We start from the raw sequence: 24,157 nt of genomic DNA, 5'->3' as shown, positions 1-24,157 counted from the left end.
GCATTTTAGCTCATAATAAAAATTCTCATGGAAATACCTTTGGGAAAAATTGTGAAAGCAGCCATGAAGCTGGTGTTGCAGTCTCATCTGGGAACGTAATGTTGAATAGCTGCTTCATGTTACTATAGCAGTATAAGGAAGCACAAATCAGACTGTTCCATTTATAGAAATGTAATATGTCCTTCCGAAGTCTGTAGTCTATGAACTTTTAGAAATACCCTTAAAGTAAATGGAGTGCATGTGTGTACATTTGTTGAAGAGAGAGAAATAATCTAAAATTAAGACTTTTTGTGCCAAATTCTAACACTAAGGAACTTTTAATGGCTGTGATATCCCAAGGGGACAACTGTATAATGGAAGGTCTGACACAGATGCAAGTAGGTCACTTTTACTGTTAAAAAAAAAAGAAATTAAGGCAGTGTCACTACTGATCAGTTTGTTATTTGTCTGTTAAATATGTTACCACTTAATAGTCTGTATTTCCATATTAAAATGGCAGGATGTTGTGCAGATTGATTATTTTATATTTTCCTGTAAGCAGATGGATGGATTCCATATGTGCATTTGCCTGATTTTTAGATATGTATTTAGATGAACAGACCTTGAGTATTTCTGACTGACATCTGCCCGTATTTTGCATACAATTTATTTTCAGCCTGCCACTCATCGCTTAAGAAAGAATGAGTTATGTCATATAAAAGACTTCATTGTTTAGACAACAGGGCTTCTGAAAGTTAGAAGGAGGGATATTGATTGAAGGTCACTGAAATGAGTCAAACCAAAATGAAGTGCAACAGTTCAGTGACTGTTTCATGATGGTCCCGAAGGTGGTTTGTCCTTTGCAGGTAAAACTGCTGGGTTTGGAGTGGGAGAGTGAAATTAGAGGAATTAGAGGAGAGAAGTGGCGATTGAGAAGTAAGGGGAAAAAAAGTTATTTGCTCAGTGATCTATCATCAAGCAAGTAAGTAGTGAGGTAAGAGGGTCTCAAAAAAAATCAAAATAAAATATAGTAATTAGGAAAGTAAAAGGCTCATGAGTTTCAGTGAATTAGATTTTCATATGTCGATCATATTACATTTGAGCATGTACTTTTGTGGAAGGAGAGCAAATGTAGCATCCCATGCTCAAAAACAGACTATATTCCCCTGTGATCAAGTGGGGGACACCTTACTAAGTTGTGACTCTCCAGATACCCACAGTGACAGAAGCACTGGTTTCAGACTAGATATATCTGAAGAATGCAGCCATAATATTTAACCAGTGGACTAGTGGTTTGATTTCTGTCCTTTTTGTACTCTAATTTCTGTAGATTCCTTTGTTTCTCAATAAAAGATAGATTTCTGGATTCTACGTGTCACAATGAAATTTGAGCTAAGTCAAACTGGGTAGGTCGGCATCTGTCTTGCAAAGTTTTATTTATGAAGTAATAATGAGAATTCCTTCCTCTGAGATGGCAACAGAAGAATATTCCACTTGATCTGAAATATCACTCCTGGTGAAAGGTATCACTTTCAACAAGCAGTAGAGCAGCGGTACTGTTTACACTGAAATAGTTACTGCTAGTTATTTTTTTACAAGAATATGTGTGATTATTTCTATTAGAAATAATACTAATCTGCACTCAGCCTCTCCCTATATTTCTTCTGTATTTTGAGTTGTTTATAAAGTGCTTCATTGTTTCTCAGTCAGATGGGTACCAATTATCAGCAACTTCAATTACATAATTAGAAGAATCACAATTAAATAGTAAGACAGCTGGGTTGGCATTTGGGAATACCCACTATAATTCCTTTCCTTTGTGTCCTTTGGAAATCTTCTAGGAAATGGTGAAAAATATACTAGTTAACTCACTGACTGCCATGAGAGTAAATAGATTAAATGAGAGTAAATAAATTAAAAGTTGTCTCAGATGCTAGATCAGTGAGGCTGTATGAGTATTGAGACACACACCAATAGATCTCTTTTAATTTCACTGTCAGAATTGGAGACCAAGTTAGAAACTTGATCATGGTGAGTTATAAATAGCTTCAACCTGTTACAGGCAACCTGAATCCAACCAGAAATACGTTGACATCAGTCGATACCCAAGACTGTAGGGAAAATAAGTTTATATTTCAATTTATGGTGTACTAAGTGCAAGTAGATGGATTTTCAGTATTTCACAGGCTGCAAATTACAAAAAAAATCTTTGCTGATTTTTCTTTCCATTTAACTATTTCAAAATACAGGCCCTATTTCTCAATCTCTTACTCATGTGAATAGTCTTTTAATACAAAATATTTATATTTTCAGCACAAGATGCTATTTTATTATTAAAGTGTGAAGATTTTCCACAGGATTCTGTCTTGCAAAACATAAAAAATATAATTCATTTTAACTTAAACTTGGAAAATAAATTACAAATAATAACTTGAAGGAAAGTATTTTATAGTTTGGTACTGGAGGTAGACTCTTCCTTGTTATATTTCAATTTGATTGAAACAAATAATTGAAATAAATGTTTCTTTTGTTATATTTCAATAATAAGTAATATGATTCACATTGAAAAAAAAATTGTTTCCAGTTCTTTCTCTCTCTGGGCAATTTTTCATCCTCATTACCGAAGCCACTAAATGGAGCCCAATCAATTAACTCACAATAATAATTTTGGGATTCAGTTCAGCCCCTGATCCTCAGATAGATCAGAAAACTGTGACTTTTCTACTTGCTTCTCTCAGGTGAACAAGTCTAATGCACTGCACTATATAAAATTCTAGCTGATTTCTTCAGAGGTTATACATGTCTATCACTTTATTCTCTCAGCAGAATATTGTGCACAGAACAACCCATTCCAAATATATCAATCAACACAAAAGTATAGGCTGTTTTTATAAAAGTAGAGAACCTCAAAGTACTACCAATAAATGGATGCTTCACTCTGTGCCCATAGATTACCATGAATTTGTGCTTCTAGCTTTTTTCCAAATGGAGATGAAATTGCTGAAAATAGTGTTATTAAAAGCTTTTATTCAGATCTCTTTTATCTGTGCCAGGTTAAACAAGTATCTCATGGATGAACAGTTGAATAGAAGCATCTGAAAAGTCTTAATTAAGTAAAATCCTTAGTAGCAAATTCACGCTTTTATGAATTTTACTGAATTGTGCAATTTTGTATTATTTGTATAACCAGAGACAGTAGTTGCATCCATTCTATTGGTTATTATTTAAAAAATAAGAGAGTTTCTGCCAAAAGTCTTCACACTTCGAGGGCTGTTTCTATTTGCACTGCTACAGAAGCAGCCAGAGAGAAGGCTGGTGACTCAGGGAGCAGCAATCTCATTTCTAGTTCTCTACTGCTGAGAAGGAGCAACTAGCAGCAGGTCAATATTTATGATAGCTCACATTTTCTTCACTCTGTGTGCCATGCTAATCGAGGACAGCTGATAGGAGATGAGTCGACAGCAGGACAGACTGTCTTTGGAGGCATCTTCCCCAGAGCTGAGGAGGCGGCGAACAAACTAACACTTGTACGCCACAACATGCAAAGGCAAGTGGAGGTTTTTTGCGTGCTACGTAGGTGACAGCCAGGCCCAGAGGCACGGCAATGGAAGCACGTTTTGAATGCAGTTTTTAAGGAGGGCTTGGAAGTAGCAGTGTTCAAGGCCAGGCTGGATGGGGCTTTGAACCTGGTCTAGTGGAAGGTATCCCTGCCTCTGGCAGGGTGGCTGGAACCAGATTATCTTTAAGGTCCCTTCTAACCGAAACCACTCTGCGTTCAGATTAATTCATAAAGAGAGTTAAACACCTAAGGAGCTGCAAGGAAGGAATCACAGCAGGGTTTGTCTAGGACCTGCTGATGTTAGCAGTCTTTTAAGAGTAGATAAGATTGATGTTCAATTACAATAGATCTCACAGGCTCAGGACAAGAAAGCCTGTAGCTCTTGTACAGTTTTGCTCTTCTAAATGTATGTGTACGTATCTGTGCACATGCATATATGGACAGGCACATAAAAAACGGAAGGAACTCTGTAGGGGAAAAAAAAAAAAAAAAAACAGAACAAAAGTTAAACTGTGTGGGATTTTCTGTTGTTGCCATTTTCCCAGAGAAGTATATTTATTCTCATTTACTTTGTTGGATGATAAGTGAACATTTGAAAAAACAACTGCTTCCAAAGGAGCCTATAGTTGGCCATAAGGGAATATAAAGATGCTCGTTTTTTTAGAAGTGTTGAACTATGAGAATTGTGGTAGATTTCAGAAGAAACTTTTCTGAAAATCAGGCCACCTCAATTCAAATTCCTAGATACTGATCTTTGCGACCCAGTTTAGACACCTACATTTGAAAATATGGTTTAAGCACTGGTGATTCTTCGCATGCTATTTATCATCAGCATAAAATCTTTTTCTTTTTTGATGGTTTCAGAACTTCTAAGTTGTATAATCAATCTCTTTAGTGAGACACATCTAGGTAGGTCTAAAGCATGCCCTGGTATTTATTTTATCCAGGTTTTGGTGGATTGGTGTGTAGCAGATTCAGATGGCCAGGAAGCTGTCTGGAAAGTACATTAAACTACTTCACACTGAGAAAACAGTTTTTATAGACTTGTTTTTTTGAACAGTCTCTCTCATTCTCATTTCAATAAAGACTAGTCTTACCCTGCAGGCAGTAAGAAGCATTATTTAACACCAACTGATTCACAATGTATTACTACTGTGCTATACAGTTGCACATTTCTGAGAAAAAAAAATGAACTTAATAATAGTTTTATTACTTTAATCCTATTATAATTGAATTCATAAATTAGAACATTGCTCCTGCTTTGCAGTGTATTTGAGAATGGTTAAGAGAGTCTAATTCTAAACATAAATGAAAAAAAAGTGTTTTCTGTACTTGGATATTTTAAAAAATAAGTGATATTTTTCATATTTTCTATTGTTTTCTTCAAAGTTGTGGCTGTCTTGCAAAATATTTATCTGAGTTGAAACCTTACTTCCTAAGAAATTATTATATAGAGGATTTTTGCTATAAGGCTTTCTGGCTCATTATGAAAAGGAGGAAGGAAGGATAAGTTAATAAGTTAGAATTGAGGGTTTGTTTATTTTCCTTTAGCGGTTATGGAGAAACTGAAAATGCAAACTTTTCACAGAACTAAAACTCAGGAATTCATGGGGGTGGTAGGAATATGAATTGACAGAATACAGTTAAGTTTCACCTGATTTAATGTTTTCTGATTATCTTATTTAGTATCCCTTAAAATATTTGATAAGTATTTTACATTTAAATCATGTTTTTCATTCCCCAAACTTGCAAGAATAGCAGAAGAAAAAAGGAAGAAATTAAAGGGGTTAATTTCAAATCTCTGGATTTCTATCCCCAATGTATTCCTTTATTATAAATTTGTCCTCTAGTCATCCTAAGTAGGTAGCACTTTTCAAGATGAGACTGTGGAAGGTTTAAAAGCAGACAGAAGTACCAAACTCACTCTTTAAGCTGGGTTCCAGAAAAAATCCATAATGGGCAGTTCCTAAAGGAGAACATTTATGTGAGAACTCACCTCTTATGAAATTTTGACCCTTATCTGTATGCCTAAATGTAATAGTAGCATGGAAATCTCTTTGAAAATAATTCTACTAAGTGTGTACAGAAGTTAAGCCACAGACAACTGTTCAAGACCTCAGAGTAAGTCATGAGTTGGATTTCTGTAGTGCCTGAACTTCATGTTCTTCTGTAAAGACCTGAATTGCACTTTGATTTTTCATACAGCTGTATATGACTCCTCTCACATTTTTCTTTTCCAAATAGTAAATTTCCCGTTGCTGAAACATTACTTTATGATGACAACAGAGAGCAACCTGGGTAATTTAGATGTATAGTAGTTTCATGACAATTAAAATGAGTTCCTGACTGCTATGCTTTGGGAAAGTGATTAATCTTCCCTGAATTACCATATCTTTAAATGTGTACATGTCCATCAGATACATGAAATGAATCATGTAACACGATATCTTTAACAAAGTAAGGGGACCATGTTCTATGACTAATGAAGAATGCAAATGTACTGCATATTTACCTTCCATAGTAGTATAATTATGTTCTTGCAATAGAAGTTGGGATTTTCTAAGAAACTCTATTTCTGCTGGTAATTTTTTATTTTAGTTCCAAATTTCTCTTACCCCCCCGAATGTGATCTCGATTTCAGATAGCAGTCAGCTGCTTCTGCTTGTTTTGTGTAAGATGAACCAACACTAAACACCCAATAAGTATATTCCATTTAATGTGTGTCAGTTCTTCATGTGTTTGACACCAATCAGGTGTCTGTCATTCAACAGCAGGATAGAAGATAGAAAGCATCTCTGAAAGTGTTATTGTAAAATTAGAATTGAAAGCTTAGACATTTTTCTTCAGTCACCACAACTGTCATCCTGTGGTTCTCAAAAACATCATGTTTGTCAATTGCAAACAAGAGGAGGATGGGAACAACCTCTGAGTAACTTAGTGATGCCTTATTTCTTGTCTTCTATGCAAAGCAACACATTAAAGGCCAAGTTGTTATACTAAACTTAGAGCTAAAATTAATATCAAAACCATGCATTTCTGAATGTCCTGATATCAGATAGTGTTTTAATTTAATCAAGAATTAGCAGGAGCATTTTTTGATGCTACATGTTTTAATTTGTTTCCTTAGCTACCTAAAAGTAGTAGGACATTAAAAAATAAAAACAAAAAATGAATTGACAGGTTTGTCATCTACAACTGCTCCTGGAAGGGACAGATTAATGAGAAAAGCTGGGCTGGGATTAACTGGGGTGATTCTCCTTTACAATGACTATGACTATATAATAAGGTACTGGATTATGAGGGTATGAAGGCGCGGTATGCAGTGGAAGCAGGACTCAGTAAGTACACGTATGTCAAAAGCATCACATGACAATCACATAGTTTATGACCATACTTCAACTATGTATGTAAAATGTAGAAGTTGAGTCAAAATGATCTGAAGATTACTTACAGAACCCTTTAATGGTGATTTATTTTGTTGTTGTACATTGTAATAAAGAATAAGAAAGGCTTCCTGGAGCATGAATGATCTAAGTATTGTAAATGTTAGCAGAAGGAAGATACATCACCAACACAATATTTGCACACAAATTTCTGAAACACCACTAGGGACTCTAATTAAAAAGTATCACATAAAAAGGAGAAAAAACCCCTATGACTAATTATTAATCTCTAGAGCTAAACTGATTTAATTAGTTGAAGAATAAAGGTCATTGTCAAAGCTAACTGAAAAGGTACAACTTCTGTCAATATTTATCGGATTAGACTTTTCTGTTTTCTCTAAGCATTGGGTACAGCAGAGTGCTGCCCTATCTTCCTATAGCTATTCACTGCGTGGATCTAGAAGGTATCTTTGTACCCATTTAAAGCTATATCTTAGCACACTTTAACCTTTAGTCTACTAGTGGCTCCATATGATAGTCAGGCCACTGACCAGTTAGCTGGGGGACAACAGCACCCGCAATGTGTGCGGGGTATGTTGCTCTTGAGACAGATAACCTCTTTACTCCCCTTTTCCTATATGTGTATATATATATTTCCTATATGTATAATATGTGCAATGTCATGTAACACTTCAGCACCAAAGCAAATTTCAGACAGCACAGACTGTTAGGAAGAATATTTTCAGTGTAATTCAAATGAACTTTAGGTTAAAAAAACCTATCTCTTATTATTCCTTCTGCAGTATTATTTTAAATTAGGTTAATACAAAATACATACCTGTCACATTCAAATGAATGCAGTAAACCATATTCTGGTTATTTTTCTGAATAACTATTTCATGTAAAAGCTATTTTTAACAAGAAAACACAACTGTGATCATTTACAGGATACATTCATAATGTATAGCTACTTGGGGCCTGTCCTCCATTTTTGGTCAATTCCCTTTTCCCTGTGAAGAACCCTCAATGATAATTTTCATTGTTGAAGTCCTCAGGAGTTTAGAATACATAAGAAATGCAGAGTGGGTCCTTCTTATTGTTATCAGCAAAACAATAATCTTTAGATAATATGAATAAATTACTGTTTTTCAGAATATAAAGGTCAGCTACTACCTGTCTGTTTTTTACAGAGTGAAATTGTCTGCTTGCTACTGTTAGTTTAATAAGACCTATTAATAATGAAGAACCTTTTTGTGAGGAGAAAAAAGATTAAATGTCAAAAGATTTTCAGTCTCCTTTTCAGATGATGCACAAATTTAACCATTCAAAAAATTGCGTTCTGAAAATGAGGTATTTATTGCTGTAAAATATTAATTGTCTTTTGGTTTTCATTTTGTTTTTTTCATTTTGTTTTTTACTAGCACATATATAGTACTTGAAAGACATCTTTGGTTTAAGCAAATCCCTAGGCAAACTGCTGTGTCACAGTGGCCAACTATTATAGTAGCTGTGAAGAAATCTAACTTTCTGGACAATTCATTTGTAGGCAAATGACCTCTTGGCTTCTTCTGCAACTTTTAATCTTTCCTTGGTCACAGGCTAGCACAGAAAAATAGCTCAGCAAAGGTAATTGGTTTTTCTAGGGTCTCCCAGATGGAGCACAGAGGTTGCCACCCAGACTTTCAGCCATGCAGAGCACAGGCCACCAAGCACCACAGTCCAGGAGCAACGTGGGTGAAACCACCTCTGTCAGCTGTCAGGTCCCGTGACGGGGACAAATTGGACAACTTCCTGATCCTAAATTACCATAGTAGAAGTTATGTTATATGTTCCAATACTTCCACAAGAGTTGGCATCAGGCTGTCAGAGCTGGGCCATCTGGGGACAGCAGAGCTCTACCCAACCCTCCACTGGACCCTCCCTTCCACAGTAGAGGTGGCATCCCAGGGGAGAAATGGCTTGGGAAACCGCCTTATATGTGTCCTGGAAGCAGACAGCCAATCTGACGAATAATTGAATCTTACTCCCTGCCTCTCTGTGGAAGACATTACTCATTTTTCCGTCAGACTTTGCTACAAATTTGAACTGTTTCAGCTGACTTGACTCCCAGTGTCCAGTTAGCTCTGTTAATCATTTTCTATTCCCCTGTCTGTCATCTCAAATAAAGCAAATGGAATTTGTACTTTTAGAATTCCTTCTCCATGATCCTCCTAAAATGCAGCTTAATTAAAATTAGTATTTTCATGCTTGCCTTCATATTTTTAAAAGTCAGGCCTAAAGGTGGAAAGTGAGTGTCAAGTGCTACTGAATGCAGCATTGCAGGACAGTATAACACAGTTCCCATTGCAAAACACTGGAGAGCTAAACCTTAACATAGTCTGAAATATGCGTGGAGACAAAAAAAAAAAAAAAGCTAGGAACATCTGCTAACGACTTTTCAAGAATCAGGTTTTTCGATCTCTTATGCTGTTGCAGATTTCAGAAGAGTAAATTCTTGCTGTGCTGATTTCTCTACAGTGCTCCCCCCCAATGGATATTTGTCATACTTGACTGATGTTTTGTATAAATTAATTTGTTATTTCATGTTGTGAAAATATATTCATGAAGCTTAATATATAAGGAAAGTATCTGCTCTTATTCAGCAGTATCCATCATTCTTGAAGGAATTTTCTTATAGTTTCTGCATGACACACTGCATTTTCTATCAGGCTATTTGGAGAAGGCTCCAAAAATTTCTGTGTGTCATAACTCTAACTGTTGATTTGTGTTCCCTGGGCTCGCTGACTGTAACTCTTCATCTATGCATTCAGTCTGTAGTAGTTCAGACGCTAAGCAAAAATGACTCTGGTGTATACTTAATGCGCTGCTGCTAAATGCTCAACCATCTTTAAGGTTTTCTTCTACCAAAGTAAGTGATGAGATTAACCAATGTTAGTTACTTAGTACTGCAAAACCTCCACAGAAACCACTTGTCCCTGGAACAGTGGAATTCTTCCAGCCAAACAAACGGTCATTTGGGATGCTAAGCTTTCTCCTGACATTCTCAGTTTTATGGGTCAAAACCCTTGAAAGGACATGAAACTCTCTTCAAGGAAAAATTCACATCTTTGTCTTTATACACGTTGTGGGGAATCTTCACACAATATCTACAAAATCAAATGAAAAGCAACCCAGACATGGGATTATTTTTTCTTTTTTTTTTTTTTCGGGGGGGGGGGGGAGGAACCCTTCTTTAAAAATTAGTTTCAAAACAACTCTTTCCTTTTTTTTTTTTTTTAAAGACATTGTTTCAATGTAAATAACTGCTCACTTATAAAGGAACTTGCAGTGAATAATCACCTGGGCAGGATCTGGAGGGGGAACTATTTTCAGTTTTACTGTAACACACTTACAGTTTCTTTCATGTTAAATTTATTTCATAGTGCTGCATAGATTCTGTTTTGACAGGTACACTCTAAGCAAGTTAATTCTTTAAATTCTTAAATTTAGATCCACTTTTTAAGTGTTAAATATGTGTTTCATTTACTGTGGCTGAAAAATGAAATGGAAAAAGAAGGAAAATGTGAACTTCTTTCGATGAAGGAAAGAGTTCTATACAGAGTATAGCTCATAGGGAAATGGTATTCTGTCAACTCATCTGAAACTACAGATAAGAATAGTGAAAAACGAGGGTTTGGCTCTCTGACACATTTAATCCACACCAAATTTTCACTATTTGAGTAAAATATGAAATATTAGATTGTTCATACATCCTGTGTAATATTTCCTAATACAGAGAATAGGAAACCTAACTGAGAAAAAAAGTAAGATCTAATGTAAAACTGATTCTTTATTTATTACTTATTTACTTTTGATTGTTTGTTTATACTGAACTGGGGACTGCAAAAGTCTGTCGTTTAGTTCACTTTTTGTTCAGTCCATCTGGAATCAGGAAGTCAGTGCAACCTCACAATATAGCCTGTTTGTGTTAAAAGACCCGAAAAAAGATTTTTTTCATATCCAAAACTTTTCATCTCTCAACAGAGATACAGATAAGCATACGCACATAAAATCTGGCTTAATATATAACGACTCAAATACTTGAATGATTGGTATAATCATGACATAAAGTCAATTTTCACAGAATTTCTTCTCAGTTCACAGGCCAAAACTGTTCTGGAGCTGGAATCTAATTTAGATCCCATTTTAAAAATCTGTTTCTAAGTTTTTTCTGCAGGTTTTCTATTTAAAGTTTTCTAATCCAGATTGTTTTCACTGTTAATTAGGGAGTAGTATTTTCAGTGTTTTCCCATTGTCTTCTAACTCCAGATTCTCAGACTACTACTTCAACCACTCCAGCTCTTGCCCCTGGAGCACTTAATTTGTGAAGACCTTTCCTTCATGTTCCCCAGATTTTATTCCCTACTCTCAGTTCAGGTGACCTGTATGCAGCCTGCTACTGAGAAAATCCTGTTCATCCCTGGCTTCCTTGCATTCCGAACCTTTGAACAAAAGGAATTTAACAATAAAAATGTCACAATTTCTACTGTGTTTTTGTGAACCACAATATCAAAGACTTACAATCACGGCCAAATTTTTGTAGATTTTACAGGGGACTCCAAAGGCCCGTTCAAGTAATGGGCAACTACCTACTAAATTTCAAGTCCCAGTTTCAAAGCTGACATAGCTTGACAAAGGTCTTCAGGAACATTTTAAGTCAGGAAAACAAAGTATATTTTCTCAGCAATGGGAATAATAGCAATGCTTTCTACAGAGCAGTGGAAATAATAGGAAATCTTAGTTAAAACACATTTGGATTTGTAAAATTAGAGTCATAACCAAAACCAGGGTATCAGAATGGGAATAATAACAGCTGGTAACTTTGTCATATGTGAACATGCAAGTTAACTGGTCTGCTTTTGTGTATAACACAGCTAACTTGTGTACAGAGGGGAATTATCATAAAAATGACTTCTTTTCTCATTCATCTCCTACCCTTCCTATGGAAGTGACCTCATGGAGCAAAAACTTGTGCTGTTTTCTGCTGTTTTCACAGCACTGTTTCCAAACCTCCCAATGTACATTGTAAAGGAAATTAATATCTCAAAAAGATGATTAAATATGGTGCATTGAAAGCACATACAATGTGTTTTTCAAGGTTATCTAAGAGTTTGTTGAGCTGTAACCTTTTTCATTTATTTAATACTTTATTTTTTATTAGGAAAGAGCACGATCTTCTACTGCAAGGTCATGTTGGACTTTTTGCTCATTTGAAAAATGAATAATTAAAGTTGCTGTCCAAAGTACAAATATCCAGCTTTGTTTAAGTACTGATGGAGGTACTGGTAATGGGACAGATATAACAAAAATTTTCTAATTTATTTATAAGAATTGCTCATTGAAAAAAATATTCAAGGAAATTTACAATATTACAATTCTATGTGGTGCAATATTGACCATGTCCATAAATAACAGAGATAATTGAATATATTATACATGCTATTTTATACTAGCACTTAGAACACAGACAGCAACAAATTGAAAAGTATTATATGTTACAAGTTCCTCTTTGAGAAAGGCCAGACAAACTAGATTGATTTAGCAAGAAGCAAACTTTTCCCTTGGAATCAATTCCTGGTTTTTTTAAGATAAATGGTGAAAATGTTGTACAAAGTGCTGAGGGTAAAAGGGATATTAACTATTCTTCGGAAGCAGCCTGCAACTACATTTTTCAAGCTTGGAGGTTACTCTAGCTACAGCTGCCAAGGTAGAAGTTATCTTGACTGTCAGGCTTTTAGTTCTTTTCCAAAAAGAAATTTTATCAGTAATATTTGTCGGTGAGCCACAGAAAGCTCATCTGTTTGAGAGAGGGTGAGCCACAGAAAGCTCATCTGTTTGAGAGAGAAATCAGTTACCCTCACTCAGGGTCAACTAAACTTCGGAATTTGCCTGCAGTCAAAGGTCCGAACCTAATTTACTGAAAGCTTTTTATCAAGCTTCAGAGTACCAGGCCATAATAACTCCTTGTATTTAGATCCCTTATGGTAAACAATTAGATGTTCACCACTGTGCAGCTTTTCAGTGACAGTAACTTCTAACTTTTCTGCTCATGAGAATCCTACTTAGAGTGAAAAATTGGTACTTTTGTTATTTCTAAATATATTTCCATACATTACAGCAATCAGTCTAAATAAGAGCTATCACCATGACTAGAGTTTACCTTAACCTCTCAGCTTTGTCAACTTGGTCTGTTCCGTAAATGACTGTTATGGTTGCAATGACTGGTGTTAAAGGTGGAGAAAGTGTTAGAGAGGGATGTAGACAGAAATAATGTCTTATTTTTCAGTTTCACTCTTCCTGTCTAAATAAAAAAAAAGTTCATCAAGGAGAAAGACTGGATGTCAGACTGACATTTTCAATTGAGACCACAGTAAACCAAACAAGAAAATACATGCAAACAGTGTTTATACATATATTGTGCTTGAGCTTTTACTTCTAAATAAGACTGTAGCGTTGCCTGTCCTCTGGTAACATAGGCTATCCAACACCACAAGTTTTAGTAATAATATGTCTCAAATGTGACTTAGACCCTGTGTGGGGGCTCGAAACTTTTCAGCTGACCCTTATCTTTCTAAGGAGTATACTTACAAAGAATTTGGTGCTGCAGGATGCTAACCACATTTCTTCTCTCCAGGAAAACAAGTACAGAAATGTGTAAATGAAAAGACAATTATCTCCATTAAAGTTTGTGCACTTAAAAACCAGTTGAATGAACTATGCTTAAACTTAGTCTAAGCTTAATGTTATAATAGCATCAGAGTAATTACAGCTTGGTAGAGTCAAATCTATGTTTAGCCATTAAACCTAAATTATGGTGTTGTCTTCTGTTTATCTTGAAAAATCTCAGTGATAAAGATAATGTATAAAGTGAATATCAGTGGAAATCAACAACTCAGAGACTACTTATCATTAACATGTGGTGTCACTGTATTATGGCACAAAAAATTATGGAAGATTGCAAGACATCTCATTTAAACTAGGTCTGATGTTGCTTCCAATGTATGCAGAAATGTGCATTAGTCATCATTATAAAATCAACCTTTCCCAACAATTACCACAGAATGATACATTGGTACTGCAGTTGTTTCGTGGATGCACAAAAGCCTTTGCTCTGCAAACCATACATTCTGTTGCTGAGTTGAAAAACATAAATAAATCCTACAGACCTCTGAGCACTTGGCTGTACTAGAGATGAGGTAGCGGCTGGATTGCTGTGGAAATTTATGGTTCTCCAACAAACCATGTTAAAAATGTACGGTATTAATATGCAGAGGCAGAGTTGCTCTGCCACAGTAAAAATGAAATCAGGCAATGGTATTATTGCAGGTTAGTATTGTGCTGTTGCTGGTACAGAAATGGTGTTTTACTCATAGATGATTCCTCCTATTAGAGAATGCGCTAAAATATTCAGGCCCTGTACAGCTGCGTTCTGTGGGGCTAGGGAGAGGAGGAAGAAATGCTTCCAGAATAGCTCCTGGGTGTCTTGTGAGCCGCTCTGATAGCCTAAGAAGTGCTTAGAAAGCACTGTTGTCACCCGTGGAAAAGGCATGAGAGATTACTAGATGTTTCTGAAGCGCTATTGTGTTATGAACTCTGAAGATTTTCTTCTACTGTATATTTTTCTGCTTCTAAACTTTCCTTTTCAGTGCAACCGATTGTTACTTGTGGGAGGTTCTTAGAAATCCCTCACCACAAAACTTACTTGCAGCATTTGATTGTACTAAAAGTCTTAACAACAATGATCATGGTTTCATAAATACAGGGATAAATAAAAGAATGTGTACAAATAGATATATTCCAATTTAACGGAAGCTCACTGAAAATAATCGATTTTTTTCATTCTACTCTGTGAAAAATATCACTCGTATTTGTGGTATTATCACTAACATTTTTCACGACCTCAGAACTTACCATCATCCTAATATCATGTCAGTCTCTGCCAAAGGAACCGTCCAATCTAGTTAAGGCTTTACACTGTTTCATGTTCTTTTACACTGTTTCATGTTCTTTTTCTTAAAACTTAAACACAGTTCCATCTAGTGGGACTGGGAAAGGTCATGTCACACCACTTCTTAATTTGCAGCAGCTGAGGACAATTGTTGGAATCCGATGCTGATAATTTCATATTTGGCAGAATTTTAAGCAGCTGTAGCATCTTTGACAACAGATTCTTCAAGGAGATGAATCTGCCTCACCACTTTTTTTAAAAAACTTTTTTTTCCATTTAATTGCATCAGAATTTCTATAGGAAGCTTAAGGTTTAATTTTCCAACAATTTTTCCTTTAATCGTGCAATTTGTAAATCACCCACTTTTTTACTTTTCTGTTGTTTTATTCATCTTATGAAATACCTCTTATAACCTTAAGTTTCCAAATCACAAATAAAAGCCCCTTCATTTCATTATTTAAATGCAATAACCCAAATTAACTTGGAATTTTTTGAGGCAGGAAAATATGAATGAAATTATTTTAAGTCTGCAGATAAAAGGCAAAAAACACTCAAAGAAAATGTAAACTTGCTATAATTAGTCATCCCCCTTGGCTTTGTATTTTTGCATCACTGTCTTGCCATTTGTTTCTTTTAAATAGGTGTCTAGGACGAAAATATGTATATGGGAATGGCTGCAAGGTCGTTTCTCAAATTTTGAAATTCTGAAGATTACATTCAAATCCCTGAAAGGGCTTCTCTTTCCCACAGAGAGTCTTGTCTTCTGGAAAGACAAATAACCCTTCTGCAATGGAAGCAGAACCCCACAAATCTCTGCTCTAAGTGCCAGGCTGGCTGACATTTTACATACACTTGACCCTTCTACGGGAAAGTCCTCTGAACAACTGTCATTTCCTTAGATTCAATCCCAATCAATCTAGTCTGTCTAGTGTTTATTCCTAAACATTATATTTTTTAAAAAAAAAAACCCTTTTTTTGCTAAAATTGTATCCCCTTACTCTGGCAAATTGATCACATATTCCAAAAGCCATTATTAAAATTGTAACAGATCTTATCATATGTTTCCTATTCTTTACACAGGTCCTCTTCCACATGGCAATACTCACATTTAAAAACATAAAAATGTGCTGTCATATCAATATTTACTTAGGAGCCTTTGCCTTTTGCAATACTTTCTGTTCAGCTGCCTATCGGAGATATCATAGTAATATACTCTTACAAAATTTCAGATTGTTCACCGTAAGGATTTGCAGGTCACATCTACTTTTCGGACTTGTTAAATCTATCTTTCACTGAGCATCAGTTATATCTCTTGTTCTATTTCAAGGTAAAATAACTGACAATGCAAAGCATTTTCAATATTTTGTCTGGTTCTCTGGAAAACAGTTTCTTTAACAGTCTGTTACAGAATATTTTACTGATCTTAATACCTATTAGGTTCAGGAATTCTTGATATTAACGTACGTAAAGATGCAATAATATGGAATTTATAATCTCTACTTGCACAGGTTACATCACTTTCTCTGTTGGGCTGATTTTATTGTTTATTCATACATTCATCCATAAGTCTAAACAATCCTTTGTACTAAAACTGCCATAAAGCTTCCCCTCTCCCCCTGTTCTGTAACATGAGATAAACAATCTCCTCCCCCTCTGAACCTCTATGAGTTAAAATTGGAGATAGAGTTATCAGTAAAGCCTTGTATGTTCCTCCCCTTCTGGCAGAGAAATTCCTTTTGTCTTCTGCCACAAACTTCAACTTTCTGTTTCCATCTACAAAAGTTTTCCTGAGGCTCTTCCTTCAGGTCATCTCTTTTAAACTTGAACGTATCCGATGTCTTCTTGATATCCCTCAATCCATTGGAAACTGTCATCCGTGTTACTGTTCCTTCCTTTGATCTCTGGTAGTTGAGGAGGAGAGTTTTCTAGATCCGCTGCCTTCTCAGATATTGCTGTATTACTAAGGATCTTACCTGTTGCCAATGAGAAATCCCCAGTAGCTGTGTTTTAATTTTGTCACAGATTTCTGAACTCTTGCTTTAAATTATCTCCATCATTTCCTTTTATGTCTGAGAGCAATTTAATTTTTGTTCTATCTTGGTCTAATAGGAATTGTCATTTCCAATTTCCCTTCATCTCACACCAACGTTGTTGTCTGCTGCCAGATCAACAACATTCCAGTTTTTTGCTGGCTTTAGGTGATGGGGGGATTTTTATGTTTTTTTATTTGGGAATTTTTTCTGCTAGTGTAGGGCTCACTTAAATTCTAATACCCTGTTAAATTGCTGAGGATGTACACCAAGTTCCATGGCATCATAGGAACAAAACAAGAGGCAGATTTCTATTGCCAGTTCTACACCCTCCTCCCAAGGAGAAAATTGCAAATATTGTCTCTCTTCACTTCTTTATTAAGCTATGTGTGCAATTGTGTGCATCATGTGGGACTTTTTAATACATCTCAGTAAAATATAGTTACAGAGTTTTGCTTCACTTATATTTATTCTTCTTCTTCGTCTTTCATTCTGAGATCCTCGCTGGCTTTATTGGTATTTCTATTGACTAGCAGGTGCCTACTGACTTGATTTTCCAATGTATTCATCTCTGCAGTCTTTGCTTTAAAAAGGTAGTCACAGCAGACAAACGGAGTGTGATTTATTATTCTTATGTATATATTACAAGACACAAGAAGTCATGATTCACCAGGATCACTTTAAAAGTCCATGACAATGTAAGGAATTTAACCTTTATTTTCCAGTGCTTGGGATACCAATTCCTACTCATCAAAGAAGCAAACAGGAATATTCTGTATTAGTGTCACTTCTGGTACATTTATTATGCTTATCTCCACACAAGCAGGAGGATTTTTCTTTATGTCTATTTTATATTTTTCCATGGCTTATGTCCTAATGCCAGAGCGGAGCATATTCCATGTAGTTTGTATTGTGCTCCATTTACATCTGACTGGTAAAGAGGAGAGGTATTCTGAGCGTATGGTTTATTGGGAGAGAAAATTCTCGGTTAATGCCTGAAGCACACTGAATCTCTGAAACATCAAAGTAGATGGTACAACAAAAACTGGGAGAAATACTATGTCAAGCTGGAATCGGAAGTAAAGGCAATGTGAAGAGAGGTTGGGAAGTTGAGCTGTATAATTAAGCAGTATCTTATGCATGCAGTATGAAGCTGAGATTATGGACATAGGAGTAATGTGTTAAGGTGTTACTGTGAATCCCTGGTTCTTTGTTAAATGCCCACGTGTGTGTTTTGCTACATTATATGTTCAAGGAAATAGGAAATGGTTATCTCTTTTTTTATAGTGGAAGGATTTGAACTGAAAGCCTCTCTTAATGAGGGCAGATAGGAGCACATCTATCTTTGGTAGATAGACATGTTTTGTATTACCACTAATGCAAGAAATAGGATGGGATGCTGAACTCCCCCCCAAAAAATATGTGAGAACTGAACTATAACTCTTGAGGACTTCTTCACTAAAGAGTTAATTCATTACTAACAAAACCACTAAGCTAAAATGCTTGTATTAATTGCAGCAAAATAAACTCAATGTTACTTAAACATAAGGTGGGATACGTGTAAGGGACGGTCTTTATTATCTTTTCAACAGGTTTATATCATTTTCCTAACACATATTTGAGGTATTTTCCCTAGCTAAAAGGAAAAACAGTTTAGATAAACAAATCGTCATTTATAACAGGCAAGCTACAGCTTCAAAGGCCGATTTACGTCTAAAGAGATAGCCAAAGAGTTCCCCTTAAACTGCCAGTTCAGCTAACAAGCAATCAAAAAGCTAAAGGCTGAGTATAGTATATGCATTTTTGAATGAAATACAGTGTACTCAAAACTGTCAAAAGTAGCCAGTGAAAAAAGGTATGCAAAAATTATTAAATATAAATAAGAATAGTCACAAAAAAACCTCGAGTCCTTTGTTGTTAGCTGTTTTGTTTTTTCTAGTATTTCCTCAGAGCTATATATACCCACAAAGATGTTTACATGGTGTCGCTTCACATGAGTATTTTGACCTATAAAGCTCTTAGTTAGACATTTTTACAATAAGCAGATTATTTTGCCAAAACATATTGTTTGGCCAAACCATAATCCAACCCTGCAATTTAGTGAAGTTCACTGAAGAGTGCTAAAGAAATTGGAGGTGTTGCAAGGTGCTAACTGGACAATAAACCCCAGGGACCAAGACTGAAGTAGGACTTCAATCCTGACATATTTGCACAGAGGCTTCCTTCCCAGAACCTACATTGCACCAGACATATGGCAAAGCTTTGCCCCAGTTTCTCTCCCAAACATCTGCAATTCAACGATGTCCATAAATTACTTTAAAATTAAGGTACTTGTTCTAGGTCACAATAATTACTGTAGTGATTTAGGGAATATGCCTATGTATTATTTCTGAATTCACTTTGAGAATACGAACTCTGTACTTGTATCTGTGTCACACTGAAAACTCTGTTTTCACTCTGGGTCCTCTCCAAAAATGCTTTGTTATATTTCTACCTCTATTTTGGAAAAAGAACTAACAAAGAGCAGTCAAGCTTCAATTATCTTTATTTACATGAAAGTATTTTTGAGCAATTCGGAATGTTGCCACAGTTTATCTTTGATCATCTGAGAAAGGTATTGGACATAATCTGATGAACGTGCATGAAAGTTGTAAAAGACATTTCCTGACCATGTGTTTTGGGCTGAGGGATAGTGGACAAGAGAGATTTTGCTGAGGGGCAAAAATTCCTCTCCAAGAGGCAAGGAGGGACCCTGCACTACTTACAGACACTAACCCAAGTAGAAAGGAAAAAAATAATCAAAGAAATAGAAAAATAATCAAAGAAATAGAAATAGGATAATTTTACACCTGTTTTTGTTTTTGTTTTTGTTTTTTAATGTATGTATTTGATGGGATACCTAAAGTAAGGAGAAAGTATATTGGAGGGTTTTACAAGTTGCACATATTATATGCTGTAGCTGTTCCTTGATTCTGAGGAGATAAATTGTAAACCAAATTTTTGGTCAAACTGGTGCTCTGGAAAAGGATGTTTTTCTGTAACTGAAGCATTTGGGAGAGTCTGTTAGTCATAGGGCCTGGGAAGCCAGACACTGGGAGATCTTACCTCTCACAATAGGGTGCTGTCTGGGGAACATTATATCCTGAGACAGCATCTATAGACTGAAAAGTAGATTTACAGTTTAGCATATTGAAACTTTGAAAACTCAAAAAATGTCATCTTTGTAAGTAAGCCCAAACCAATAGCCTAAGAGTGTTCAGCAAAGGGAGATTTGCCAAAGCTGTGATGATTGCTAGCTATAAAAGTCAACCAAACAAAATATGAACACAAAGTATTCTTTTAAATCAGGTGATATTTCAGGACATGTGTTTACAATATTAACAGTTTCTAAAGGAAATTCTTGTTCACAATGTGATCTCCTGGGAGGCTAGGAGAAAAGGAGTGCCTTCAAGCTACCCTAAAAGATTCTCAAACAGTTACTATAAGATTTGGTGCTAACTAGAGGATTTTATCCTCTGGTAAGCATATTCCTGATAGAACTTGCACTAAAAAACAATGGAGGAATTTAGGAGAATTTCAGGATAGAACTTGCACTAAAAAACTATGGAGGAATTTAGGAGAATTTCAGGAGGAATAATTGTTGCTTCCTTTCCAGAGGAAAAACTTTAGGGCTGTGAAGGAGTTTTAAAGTCTTGACTGATAAGTTATGCTACTCATCTTTGCGTATTTTCATATGGAAACGGTGATTCTCTTCTTTAATTTCCAGACTGAATGTCCTGGACTCACTTAGCTTCCTTATACTTTCTGTAAGAATTAAAAAGAGATTTTTAGAAGCTCTGTTTTGCTGGAGTGCTAACAGCATGTCTTCATGTTGAAGGTCTTGTTCAGCTTAGACCTTATTGTAGCTTGCAGGACTATTTGTTAAAGTGTGTAGTCTCTAGGTAAGAAGTTAGTTGTAGAAACTTGAACAGTTGAGTAAGCTAGGTGTTGGATGAGCGCAATATTTGTAAGTATACTGTAAAGAAGTATTTTTTACTGGCTAAATGTCTTTATACAGCTAATAAAAGCAAATAAAGCAAAGGCTTGACACACACTCTTCTTCATACACTGAGCTGGTCTTTTTTTGAATGACCTTTGTGGGCTCCAGTAAAACTGATGTGTTTGCCTTTCCTTCCTGACAAGAAGAATGCAGAAAGAGAGGGCAGCTTCCATCTGCAAATCACATAAATATTCTGGCACGTTGTTATTGTTATAAAATTGACTGTAAACTACCAAGATGATAACCACAGAGTGGCATTCACATAAGCTGTTTTCATCTTCTTTTATCCCCCAAATTTTTTCCCTTTTCCTTTTTCGTGTTTCCATGGCCACAGCCATTAATGAAGCTGCCACAGGTGTTTCTATGCCAGAACTTCTTAGCTCTGTTAGTTGACCAAATCCATGCACCTGGAGCTTTTTCATTAACACTTAAGTTATTTCTATTTTCTAGCCTGTTGGAAAAACAACATGCAATTGATTTGATATCTGAAGCAAATACATTGGCGGGCATCCAAATCTCAATGAACCTAACTATACCTGAACAACATGTCTATTAGCTGTTTAAATTTATGAGAATTCACAGACTGGATATAGAAGGAAACTCAGAAAATACATGAGTTTCTTCCATTCAGTTAAGTTTGCCTTTAAAATTGAGATTTATAATTTCTGGTTTTTAGTTCTTAAAATTGTAGAATGAGGATGGCAATAATTTATGTAACCTCTGCCTGAAAATAGCTCAAACACTGTGTATTTTCAGCTTCAGCTGTTAAGTACAGTAATTTGCTTCGCACGCAGAAAAGTGGTGGCTTAGCGGTGAAGGGTTTTCAGTTCTGAACACCTCATCTTCTTTGGGTGTTCATTTTGTGAATAAACCAAGGGTGATTTTTGATAGTAAAGTTTTAATGCACATCATACAGCTCCCACGGAGGCTGTTTTGCAATATATTGATTTGTTTTATTTCAGTATATTTGCTGCCCAAATGAATGACGATTTTTTAGATCGCAAGGGCCCCATTGTGGGTGAAATTGCTTTTTTCTCAAAAAATACTATTCTTTCTAAAGGAACGGAGAGTTGTTTTAATTATCTCAGAGCTCTGAAAAGCTTGACGTTGCAGAGACATGTTGATTCAAGAAATTTATCACTTCGGGGCTCTGTCTGTAAACATATACTGACTAGGAAGAGCTTATTAACAGAAATAGTGATTATCCCACCATGAAAATGTTCATCTTGGTATGTAACTTCTGCTAGTTTTAGCTCAGATACCTTTCTTTCTTCCATTAAGTCTTAGCAAGATATTGTAGGGAACAGTCTCTCCTGCAGAATAAGGTGAAGAATCAGACTCATCTTAGTGTGGAATAGTTACCACTAGAATATGAATAAAAGCACACCATTCACACCCAATGCAGCCTATAACTTTGTCTTTAATACTAAATAGTAATTAATGACTTTAAAAGAATCATTAGGGTGCCGTTTCACAATATGCTACATCTAATCTAACTGTGAACTAGACATACCAAAGCGAGGATCCCATCATGATATCCAACAGCAAGTATCTATCTTGCCACACTTTTTTCTGTCTTCCTCATGTAGAAAGTAGGGATTGTGTGAGCTCATGGCGAGTTCAGCTCACTGATCGAGCTAAACACTAACTCGGCAAAATAATCAGTCTCAGTCATTACTAGTCAAATGAATGCAAAAGTCAGTATAAAAGAAGCAGTGGAGAGAGCAGAAGAGCTCCTTCAGAGAGTATATAATCAGGAACATTCTGAATTTGCTTGGGTGTGAGAAAATGCCTTTAACAAGCTCGTCTTCTGGTTCTCAGGAAAAGCACAAACATCCCTGATAGTATTTTTCTAAGTGATGACAGAAGAAAGACTTGGTTTGCAAATGTTTTAGATTGTGGTTCTGCTTTTTTTTTTTATTTTATTAAAACAGTTTATCTCTCAGCTCTGTCAGGAGAATGAGGTACAGGCTGTTTTGCAAGGTGGAGAACCCCGAGCCTCAGGCCGCTTTTCAATGGAGCAGAAATAAACAAATCTTCGCAACACTACAACCACTTTCAGTAATTGTAAGGGGTCCCCAAGACCAATAGGTCCATGGAAAGGTCTGCAGAGCAGCGGGGTTCAGCTTCAGCAGGATGAGAAAGGAAGAGATGTGACAGGCTGTCATGTTGTGCTGTGCACGATTCTCCTGGGGGTTCCTTCAAGCACATCCCCTGTGCCTTGACACATCCGACACATCAGTACTGCTGGGCTTACCCTGGCAGGGAGAACAAAGCTTTACAAGCCCTCTCCCCTGTGTCCAATGCTATGTTTTGTGGTACGGCATGGAGGAATTTCACCCCCTTCCTCCTTACCCCAGTAAATCACATTTTTCTTGGATTTCTTATTTCTTCTTCCTTTCTTACTCCCACAGACACGTGCCATCATCCCAGTTGAGGGAATTGCTCTTCTCTCCTTAGTCACCCTAAATTTTGGACAGATTGCATTAGAGCACAAATCCTACTGCCTTTAAGAGAATGTGCTGCTTAGGCTTATACTTTCTGGGGGACTTATGGTTTCTTCACATATTCATTACCTGTGAAGCTGCATTTTGTTGCTTAAATCAAGTCAAAGTAAGAAAAAAAAAAAAAAGTGAAATACTAAAAACTGAACAAAGAAGTCAACATTACGTGCAGAGCAACCCCCTAAAAATGCTACAGTCAAATTTTAAATAGATCTTTAGTTCTCACCATGCTTGCATTTGTTGGTCAATTTGGAATTTACCAGATAAGCTATTTTCCTCAGAACAGCAAATACATACAACAAATATGTTGAAAAAAAAATACGAGATTAATTTTGTTAGAGAATTCCTTAGAATTTTTGTCAGTTTGATAAAAGTTTTCTAAAAATACATATTTTTTCCCATTGTATTATTACTTATCTGCATTAGTTTTAAAAGCTGCCTGGAACTCTGTCAATGGTACATTAGTTGGTTCATGGACACCATGAATCACAGATTTTCAAGATCTTCAAATCTTTTATAGTATCAGAGGGTTACAAGCTACTTATTCTTACAAATAAGAAATTACTGGTCTGAACTCTGTCCCTGCTAATCAATATTTGTTGATGTTATTCTTCGTTCAATAGTCAACAGCTTCACAGGATACCAACTAGGACTCCTTCTTTAGGAAGAAATTATA

The 24,157-nt window shown here is 35.9% G+C and overlaps 1 protein-coding gene across 4 annotated transcripts in view; it reads left to right on the top strand.

Moving 5' to 3' along the window:
* Window positions 1–24,157, top strand: part of KCNIP4 (Kv channel interacting protein 4) — a 345,478-nt gene that overhangs the window by 238,439 nt on the left and 82,882 nt on the right. Inside the window, exon 2 of one of the 4 annotated variants that reach the window (XM_009887640.1) lies at window positions 979–981. The exons of the other annotated variants lie outside the window; for them this stretch is intronic. The gene's annotated coding sequence lies outside the window, so the exon portion shown is untranslated. The remainder of the gene's footprint in view (window positions 1–978; window positions 982–24,157) is intronic. 4 annotated transcript variants of the gene reach the window in all.

This window comes from Charadrius vociferus, unplaced genomic scaffold, assembly GCF_000708025.1.
Source record: "Charadrius vociferus isolate BGI_N301 unplaced genomic scaffold, ASM70802v2 scaffold306, whole genome shotgun sequence".
In the NCBI taxonomy this organism is placed as follows: Eukaryota; Metazoa; Chordata; class Aves; order Charadriiformes; family Charadriidae; genus Charadrius; species Charadrius vociferus.
Note: the sequence above shows the minus strand (reverse complement) of the source record. Positions and strands in the feature narration are given on the sequence as shown.